This window comes from Otolemur garnettii, unplaced genomic scaffold (assembly GCF_000181295.1).
Source record: "Otolemur garnettii isolate 467f Iridium unplaced genomic scaffold, OtoGar3 scaffold00007, whole genome shotgun sequence".
NCBI classification, from domain to species: domain Eukaryota; kingdom Metazoa; phylum Chordata; class Mammalia; order Primates; family Galagidae; genus Otolemur; species Otolemur garnettii.
The window spans coordinates 5763911-5773808 of record NW_003852402.1 but is presented as its reverse complement, the minus strand read 5'-3'; the positions used below and the strand labels follow the sequence as shown (position 1 = coordinate 5773808).

Sequence of the window (9898 nt, the reverse complement as noted above, 5' to 3'; positions counted from 1 at the left end):
CCCAGCTACTTGGGAGGCAGAGGCAGGAGACTCGCTTGAGCCCAGGAGTTGGAGGTTGCTGTGAGCTGTAATGCCACGGCACTGTACCCAGGGGGACAGCTTGAGGCTCTGTCTCAAAAAAAAAAAAAAAAAAACAAGTAAACCTTAACATCTTACGACAAGTTTGAAGAACTTTCTGAAGAACAGTTTGCATTCTCAAATCAACAGATAGATAATCTTATAAATGATCTTCCCCACCCTCTGGAGCAAGGGGCAGAGAGTATGTACGGAGAGCATGCAAAAACAGGCAGAGTCAAGAGTCTCCGGGCTCACCCGGCCCAGTTGTCCCTACCCATCAGCAGGGCTAGAGCCTGGGATAAAATGTGAGCGGAAGTAATACCATCTTCAACCCCTAACCCCACTCTCCAGTTTTCAACATGTTTCCCTGTTGGGCACTGTTCCCCCCTACCCTTATCTTGACCAATTCATCTCAGCCATTGAAGCCCAAAATTCAGATCAGCTTACTCTGACACAGCCGATGTGTGGCTCAGCTGGAGCCACAGCTTGTAAAAACAAGCTACATTGATCATGTCAGAGTAGGTCATGATTCATGAGTCTGGGCAAAAGTAAAGGAGGAACTATTTCCCGTGCAGGAGGGAAGAAGCCGAAGGACCCCTCACTACGTTTATAAGCATAAATCAGTCTGCTGGAGCGACCTGCCCACAGCCCAGATGAGACCCTTGGATTTCTTGGTGAAAAGGTGACTACACCTTTCTCTGCCTTACCCTATATTCTGATCCCTCAGTCAGGAGCTCAGCGGAGTTCCTAAACTACCACAGTCAGAGGTCTAAAGCCTCAGCTTAGCAACAGGAAGGGGCAGGACAGAGTGGGCAATGCTTTTCAAGCAGACTTTGTTCTAGCTACTGGTCCAGATGTTATCACATTAATCTTCACAACTCTGCAAGGTAGTCTAGAATCAAGAGTATGGAACATAGGTTCCAGAGTAAGGCTGCCTAGGTTTGAATCCTAGATCTATTACTTACTACCTGGGCAACAGTGGGCAAGTTACTACCCTCTCTGTGCCACAACTGTCTTATCTGTAAATGGAACCTATAATCAAGAATCATGGGGAGAGTCAAATACATACAGGGGCCTCGGACACTATGTGGTCCACACTGAGTGCTAAGGACAGAGCAAATAATAATGTATTTAGGAGTGTTGCCATTATTATTACTTAATAATTATCATTACTTTTTTTTTTTTTTTTTTTTTTTACAGAGCCTCAAGCTGTCCCCCTGGGTAGAGTGCCGTGGCATTACAGCTCACAGCAACCTCCAACTCCTGGGCTCAAGCGAGTCTCCTGCCTCCGCCTCCCAAGTAGCTGGGACCACAGGCGCCCGCCACAACGCCCGGCTATTTTTTGGTTGCAGCCGTCATTGTTGTTTGGCGGGTCCGGGCTGGGGATTCGAACCCACCACCTTAGGTGTACGTGGCTGGCGCCCCAGCCAGTTGAGCTATAGGCGCCGAGCCAATTATCATTACTTTTATCCGTATTTTATAGTAGAGCAAACTGATGCTTAGGGAGGTACTATAATTTACCCATGGCTATCCAAGTAATGGATGGTGGAGACGAGCATCTCACACCAACTCTGGCTATTGTCTAAGGTACTATTCTCTCCATTATGCCAAGATGTTTTCCAAAAACTACCTCAAACTTAAATGAATCTGATGTCCTACAACCTAAAATCTAACTGCTAATTAAAAGGGCGTAATCTTGTGGACTGCAGAGCTTCCAAAGGTGAACACACTCCCATGCGGCAATAGATACAAAGGTCAGAGCGGATCAGGGTACTTCAATTTATACTTGAGCCAGCCCCAAATGGTGTTGGATGCTTTTGAAATCTATTTACCAAGGCCACAAAATATAAAGTACCAGAGACAGCCCACTGAGCAGAGACAGGTACACAGTTTTGAACACGCACTCTCCTAACAGCAGATTCTTATGGACAGAACCCCAGCCAGGGCCCGGACACTGGCTCGCAATCTGTTCTGTAGTCACCTGAACTGCTAGGATATCACAGAGACTGGACGAGCCACCTCGCCTGGGCCCAGGGGTCACCTCTCATAGCATGTCCTTTCCCGTGGATCCTGAGCCAGCAGCCCCCACCACCACCTAGAGCAGCGGATCAAGCGCCACTTCCTGGCCTGCTTCATCCATTCTTCCTGGATCTTAAGCCAGCCGCAAATGGTGCTGGATGCTTTTGAAATCTATTTACCAATGCCACAAAATATAAAACATGTATTTAATAATTGGGTGTTTCTCATCTGGAAGGTAGAGCTCTAGGAAGACAACGTGATACTGAGCAGAAATGAGCCTTGGCTGCACCCCTGGGATTCAGTCATCTGTCCTCTCTGAGAGCCACTGTCCTTGTCTGTGGTGCAGGATGTCACAGGCCCTCTTTACTTCAAGGAGTATTAAGAGGCTTAGGCATGATAAGAGATGTGAAGAAAACTTTGGGAAAGTACAAAGTGACCAGTGAGTCAATACTGCTCCTTCCGAGGACAGGGCCTGGGTCTGGCTTTTCTTTTGGACATTCCAGACTGCCCAGCACCCAGTAGTGACTGATTATCTCGTCCCAAGGAAACTGAGCTCAGGTTTTGAAGATGATGCTGAATGTGCTCCGCGAATTCGGAACCAGAGAAGCACCCAAGGGAGCGCGTTCCTATCGGACACTCTTCCTGCACCTGGTTCCAGTCCAGATTCTCTGTCATGGCTACACTGTGTGTTCCTGAAACAGGAACATGCCACCTGAATTCCAAGCATTGATTCAGTGTCATGTTTGGGGCACATACACCTCCCTCTCCTTCCTCCTAGAGGCCCAGTGAGTTAACAAGGCTGACCCTGCAACAATGCAGGTAATGATGGAGCAGCAGGCTAGAGGACAGGCCAGAGGAAAGCGAACAGGTAGGAGCCAGGAGAAAACAAAGAAGCTGCCTAAAATGCCAGACCAGTAGGACCTCTGGGGAAAAGAGATACTTGAGGGAACAAAAGAGAAATCCTAATAAGCTGATAAGAATTTTCAAGACAGTCAAGGGTTACTGTACCCATAAAACATGAATAGGCTGCTAAGAAAAAGGAGCAACCAGGAAATCAGAAAATAGTTTTTGATTTTTAGGAACTTTATTATCAAAATAAACATTTTAATAATGACCTGCTTAATATTAACAGAATGATTTAAATTATTCTAGAATAGAAAATTTAAAAACGAAGCTAGTAACCTGGATGATAATGACAGGAAGACAAAGACAGAAGCACAAAACCAGTTCAGGGCTGGGCAGAGCCCCGCTGCAGGTCCTGCAGGCTGGGCAGGGCAGGGGCACCGCTGTGGGTCTCCTGCCCACTGAGCTCTGGGGCCTCCACAGTGCTGCATTTCTCAGGTGCTCACTAAAGGCCTGAGCATGAGCATGAGAGCCTGCCTGGATGAGCAGGGACTTCTGGCCTACCTCCCTTCCCACCTCTTCAGGAGGAGCACAGAACTGCCAGCCACTCAGCGAACCACCAGTCATTGGTGGGTCAGCAGGTAGTCCTTTGGGCTGGCTCCCCTGGGAGACCTTAAAATTCCAGTGACATGGCTCGGCACCTGTAGCTCAGAGGTTAGGATGCCAGCCACATACACTGGGGCTGGCGGGTCGAACCCAGCCCAGGGCTAAACAACAATGACAACTACAACAACAACAACATCAAAAAATAGCTGGGTGTTGTGGCAGGTGTCTATAGTTTGAGGTTGCTGTGAGCTGTGATGCTACAGCACTTTACAGAGGATGACAAAGTGAGACTCTGTCTCAAAAAAAAAAAAAAATTCCAGTCCACATAAGCAGAGACAGTGGCTCCTGCTTGGGACCTTGCTGGCATCATACCTGCATAAGCAGCAACCTTCGACTTGCAAGCCAAAAATCCTAATGTAAAGATGTTTAAATCATCATTCCTTTCTCTCCACCCTCTTGAAAAACATTTGTGATCTCCTGGCCTGGCACCTAGCAGGCCATTTGTTGAATACATGCTTCGTTCTGAGAAGCACTGCTTAGGCATCTGGGAAGCCTAACAGGCCATTTGTTGAATACATGCTTCGTTCTGAGAAGCACTGCTTAGGCATCTGGGAAGCCAGGAATGACTGAGGTACTGTAAACAGTTTCCAATCTTGGACTCCAGTGACTTGTGCCACTGACGTATGCAGATGCCCTGAGTCAGAGCCATTCCTTAACCGGTGTACACAGTCTCAGAGGCTAACAGGTTGCCAAGGTGCCCTTGGCCCATGCTGGGAGCTGGTGTAACCTCCTTCCTCCCATTTGGGCCTGATAACAGACATCAGGTAAACAAAAGATATATATTACAATAATTACATCTAACCTTGTCCTCAATTTGTTCCAAAAAGAAACAACAGAACACTTCCATGTTTTTAGGCCATTTTTGGCTACTGCTGTTAAGCACAGACATTCTGAGTACGAGGACTGGGTTCCTCCTCTCCCCTGAAAGGTGGCCTCGGAGAAAGCCCTCCTCTTTGCTCCACTAACCACAGAAGGTATCACAGAAGGACCCGTCCTCACTGCTGGTGACACCTCCCCCCAGCACACATGGCTCTCCTGGTCCTGGCCGCTCCATGTGACTGGCAGTGAGCAGAGCCCGAATGGCATGTCCTCAGAGGGCAGAATAACACACAGCAAAATACAAACAGCTGCGGAATGTGAGAAGCACATGAAAAATGGGGTGCTCTAAAAGACCCAGGGAGAGACTTGTGGAGAAATGAATGTCGCCTCTCCAAGGACCTCAAGAAGATGGGGAGCAGGCATGAGAGGGCTAGGTGAAGGGCCTTTCAGGGACAACTGTGGGAGGGGACGCTGGGTCCCAACCCCCAGCAGGGCAGGAGCCCAGGTACCTGCAGGACTGGGAGGAGGGCAGGGTGTCCTTTAATGCAATGCTTTCTTCTTCTTCTTCTTTTTTTTTTTTTTTTTAAGACAGAGTCTCACTCTGTCACCCTGGGCAGAGTCCCTGGCATCACAGCAACCTCAAACCTTGGGTTCAAGCAGTCCTCTTGCCTCAGCCTCCCAAGTAGCTGGGACTACAGGCGCCTGCCACAACGCCTGGCTAGTTTTTCTATTTTTAGTAAAGACAGGGTCTCATCCTTGCTCAGGTTGGTTTTGAACTCCTGAGTTCAAGCAATCCACCTGCCTCAGCTGCCCAGAGTGCTAGGATTACAGGCATGAGTTACTGCACCTGGCCTGACTCAATTATTTCTTTTAAAAATTTATCCTATAAATAAACTCACCCAAGAGAACCAAGTATATGTGTTCACTGAGGCATTATTTTTAATAGCAACAAATAAAAACAAAAAAGCCCACTGAGAACTAAGTCAATGTCCATCAAAAATAAAAACAAAACACCAGGACACCTGTGGAGCAGCGCACCAGGGAGCCAGCGGGGAGGGGCGAGGCAGAGCTGGGAGCACAGAGCTGAAGAGGCCTACACAACAAAGTGACACAGGCGTGCAGCCCAGCAGGCACAGTCTGGAATCCATGAAAGCTAAACAGTATACAAAAAGTCCTGGTGGGGCCCCAGGGACTCTGCTCTGGGGGTACCAGGAGGGTAGAGGGGACTCCACATCTCACCTCATAACTTCCTAAACTATTAGATGCTTTGACTATCAGCCTGTGATGGTTTGGAATACAAAGGAACCCCACGTTGTTTGTAAGTGGCCACATAGCGGCAGGGGCCATGGCATAGCTTTGAGGGGGCCACACATGCCTCCTGGACTGGCTCTGCCTTCCCAAAATGGTAGAGAGGATCAGACCCACCACTTCCTCCCACTATCTCTGCTACCATCATCTCTCCTCTGTGTGGTCAGAGTCGTCTGTCCCCTGGTGGAATTCCCAGCCTCCCCTCGTTCCACTTCAGTCTATCCTTACCATAGTGACCCTCTCAAAATGCAAGTGAGACCATCAGTGCTCTCAAGCCTCCAAAGCAGAGAAAAGCCCCAGGTCCTTCCAGCCTGCACTCTGCCCAACTCCTTGTCCTAGACCCCACCCTTGCCACTGCCACCCTCCCCACACTGAGCTCTGGCCACGCCAGCCCTCTGCCGGTGCTGGCACTGCTTACTCACCTGCTGCCTAGAATGGTCCCCCTCCTGTTCCATGGGCTGTACTAGCCTCCGATGAGGTCCCCTCTGCCCATTTCCCCAGCCCTGCCAGGGCCTCCCTGCTTTACTGTTCTCTTCCAAGTACTCAGTGCCTTGTAAGAGACACATCAATTGTTTTTCATCCATCTGCCCTGCTGGAATGTAAGCTCCAGGAGGGCAGGGACTCTTACCAGTTCTGTTCGCTGCTATTGCCCCTGTGTCTAGAATCCAACACATTAACAGTCACCCCATAAAAACTTGCTGGACAGATTCAGGATAAGAAACAATGAACTGAAGAGTCTAAGTAATTCTGATTGATGCAGACTAAAGACCCACAGATGAAAAATAATGGGAGCGTTTATGTGAAGGTGCATTAGCACTAGTGGTTAGAATTCTTTCACAGACACTACTGTACACATTAACCTGGACACAAATGGGTTTAGCAACCATGGTGTGGGACACAGGGCTCAACGCCCAGCTGCCTACCACCAGCCTCACCCTCCTGCCACCTGACAACCCAGCTGGGGCCCACAGGCTCCAGGTCCTCTCTGCTGCCAGCTTTGGCTTGGCTCAGGCTGTTCTTCTGTGTCCAGAAAGGACAGAGTCTCCCACTTCTGTCTAGACCTCAAGCTGCCCCCTACAAGCTATGGGCTCTCAGGCAGTCAGGCCTGGTTAATACACCACCTTGCATCATTAGCAAAGCAAGAACACTTTTTTAAATAGCTCAACTATCTGGCACAACCTATTTTGTTTCCAATGATTTCATCTGGAAAAGTGAACATTCCTCAAAGGAAGAGATAGAGATCAGCAAATCAAAGTGACTTGTAGCTCTCTGGAACACCATGTAGTGCATTTAATTCAACAATGGAAAACAACCTGTACACTGCAAGATTTGGGGTTTTAAAGGCTGTTCCCCAATGGGAAGGACACAGAGGCTTGCACTCAGGAGGCCCTCGGCCCCCCAGGACGTGCCCACAGACCAGACAGTGAGACAGCATGGGCTCTCAGGGGCTTCCAAAGAGTGAGAAAGAGCCAGCACCAGGCAGGCAGGCAGTGTGGTTGCTGTGGAAACCATCATCTAAAAGCACAAGTCGGCTGGCAGTGGATTTCCAGCCACCTAGTGGCACAGAACTACCCACGGCCAACTGAAGAAAAGGCAGTGAGAGGAAGGGGAGTTCTAGGAACTCCACTAGGACACAGGACCGTTTCACTGCAAACCAGCATGGCTCTATCATCATTAAGAAAAGAGGAAAGAGCTGGGATGGGAGGTGGGGACCAAATCTTATTCTGGGTCAATAAGGCAGGGCAATCCTCTTTTTCCCACAAAAGAGAAAAACACCATCTCGGACCCAGGTGCTGCGACACATACTGTAGTCCCAGCTACTCCAGAAGCTGAGGCAGGAGGATCCCTTGAGTCCAAGAGTTCAAAGTCAGCCTGGGCAACACAATGAGATGCCCCATCCCTCAAAAAAAAAAAAAAATTCTTACACAAGGTTAAGGAAAAACACAAATTTTTCTAAACAGACTAAGCCAGTGGGCTCTTCCGCACTGTCAAACCTGGTTAAACCAGACACATTAGCTGTCCCACAGCGCCTCAGTCTCGCTCAGGGGTTGCAGTGCTGCTCTCTCAACCCGCCCCACGCTGCTAAGCCAGTAACGGTTTAAAGTGGAAATGTCTATTCTTTGGCTAGCATGGAGCTGTCAAGGCCACAAGGCTCCGCAGGACCGGCTCTGTCCCACCAGTCTCTACTCCTAGGACTTTTTCATCCCATGTACCTATTGGCTGTCCTCACAGCCAATAAGCCATCCTGCGATCTTTTTCTCCCTGTTGTCTGGGTGTTTCCAATGGTTGTAGAATGTCACATGTGGTTCCCACATCCCCCTGTGCCAGGTCCTCATGAGACGCCGAGGTTTCAGGTCATCCCCTGTGAGAGCCCAGGGTTGGGGACATCACGGCACAGCAGCTTCCACTTCTGTCCCACGGTTTCCCTGGTGCTCTGTGGCTGATGCACTCCAAAGAGAGCTGACAGACCTCTCACACAGTTTAAAGAGCAAGATCTGAATCTGATGCCCGCAATCTACACTTAAGGGACAGAATGCAAACCCATAAGAAAGGATGGGAACAGACCTTGAGAGGTGTAGGAAGAAATGACTCACAGATACACCTTGGCAAAAAATTGTGCTGCCTTTAGGAGTCCTTAAAGTAATTCACTGTCTGCTTCACACAATGAATCTCACAACACTGTAGGTAGTAAAATCTCACCTGCAATATTTCACATGAATTAGAAATGGACAGAAAGGGAAAAGGAGGAGTTCACACGAGGACAAGACCTGAGTTACTGAAAAACGAGTCTTGCCAGAGCCGCTCATTTCACACTTGGGAAGTACAGAAATCAGATCGGGTTTGTTTTGTTTCTAAGAAACTTCAAGTAAATAAATAGCATTTATAAAATTAAAATATGAAGCTCCTTTAAATATAAGCTGTCAGAGTCTTAACTACAGAAATCCTCAGCAGTGCTGAGTCTGAACACAATGGAGGGCACCCAGGAGGCACCGGTGGCGGTGGCACCAGTGGTCAATCATTCTGGCGAAGGGCCCTGCCTGGGAGGCAAATTTTTTAAGAAAAATATACACAGACATACATATAACACCCCCCTCCAAACCAAGCAAGCCAAACCAATAAAGCTACAACTGAACAGCATTTAATTTCTGATGATTTAGAAGTCATTTCTTACCAGTACAAATGCCTCTCAGGGCCAAAATTGAGACGCTTCATCCCAAATTGGCCATTAAATGGCAATGGGGTCTTGGGCAAATCTCGTATCTTCTCAGCATCCTACTATTTTCATTTGAGGAGAGTGGGATTGAACAAATTCAGATATCTCTGAGTTTAAAATGTTTTAAAAGAACCTCCTACTAGCAAGAGATTATGAGAGAACATGTGTGGATTAAAGCCAAATAATTACAGGAGTGCATATGTACAGCGACCTTCACGCTGCAGAGTGCCTCCTTACTCCATCAGACCTGGGCCTCAGAGCGCCCTATGTGGGTACTCTCCCCAGGACCCGCACATCCAACTTGAGCTCATCCACCAGTCTGACTGGGAAACAAGCCACGTTCAGCATCAAGTCTGTGCTTCCCAACCATGTCCACATCATAGAAATTACTCAGTGTTGGCAACACAAGATCACATCCCTGCTACAAGTCCTGGGCATACAAAGTGTAAAGGGAAGGCTGATAGCAAATAACATGTATGTTTTTCAAAACCAGTAAACAACAAATCACAGCCTCCTCTATTGCAACAGGTGCCCCGAGCAAAGTCTTCTCACTGAAGAGTCCCTGTCTGTGGCTTCTGGGAAGCCAAGCACAGTGACGATACCAGGGCTCAGTGAGCTGGAAAATACTCAGTGGGAGCAACATGGCTGCCAAGTATAAGCAGAAGAAAGAGTATCTCTGAACCGCAAAGTGACCCTGCTTGGTTTTCTTTTAAGATCAGTTTGCTCACCTTTTAGAATGGACATCATACTGACCACACACTCGGGGCTGCCAATTATCCAAGGTCCTCTTAAGAACACTGACCTACTTCAAGTCCGACAGTGAATGAGAAAAACCCGCCATCTGGGCCTAGTGGCCTACATGCTAAGGCCTTCCTTTATGCCCAGTCAAAATTCAGCTTTGAAGAAAAAAAAAAAAAAGGCTCGGTGCCTGTGGCTCAAGCAGCTAAGGCACCAGCCACATACACCTAAGGT

At 48.3% G+C, this 9898-nt stretch overlaps 1 protein-coding gene across 3 annotated transcripts in view; it reads right to left on the bottom strand.

Moving 5' to 3' along the window:
• PACSIN2 (protein kinase C and casein kinase substrate in neurons 2) overlaps positions 1-9898 on the bottom strand; it is a 126770-nt gene that overhangs the window by 35773 nt on the left and 81099 nt on the right. The gene's annotated exons all lie outside the window — the stretch shown is intronic.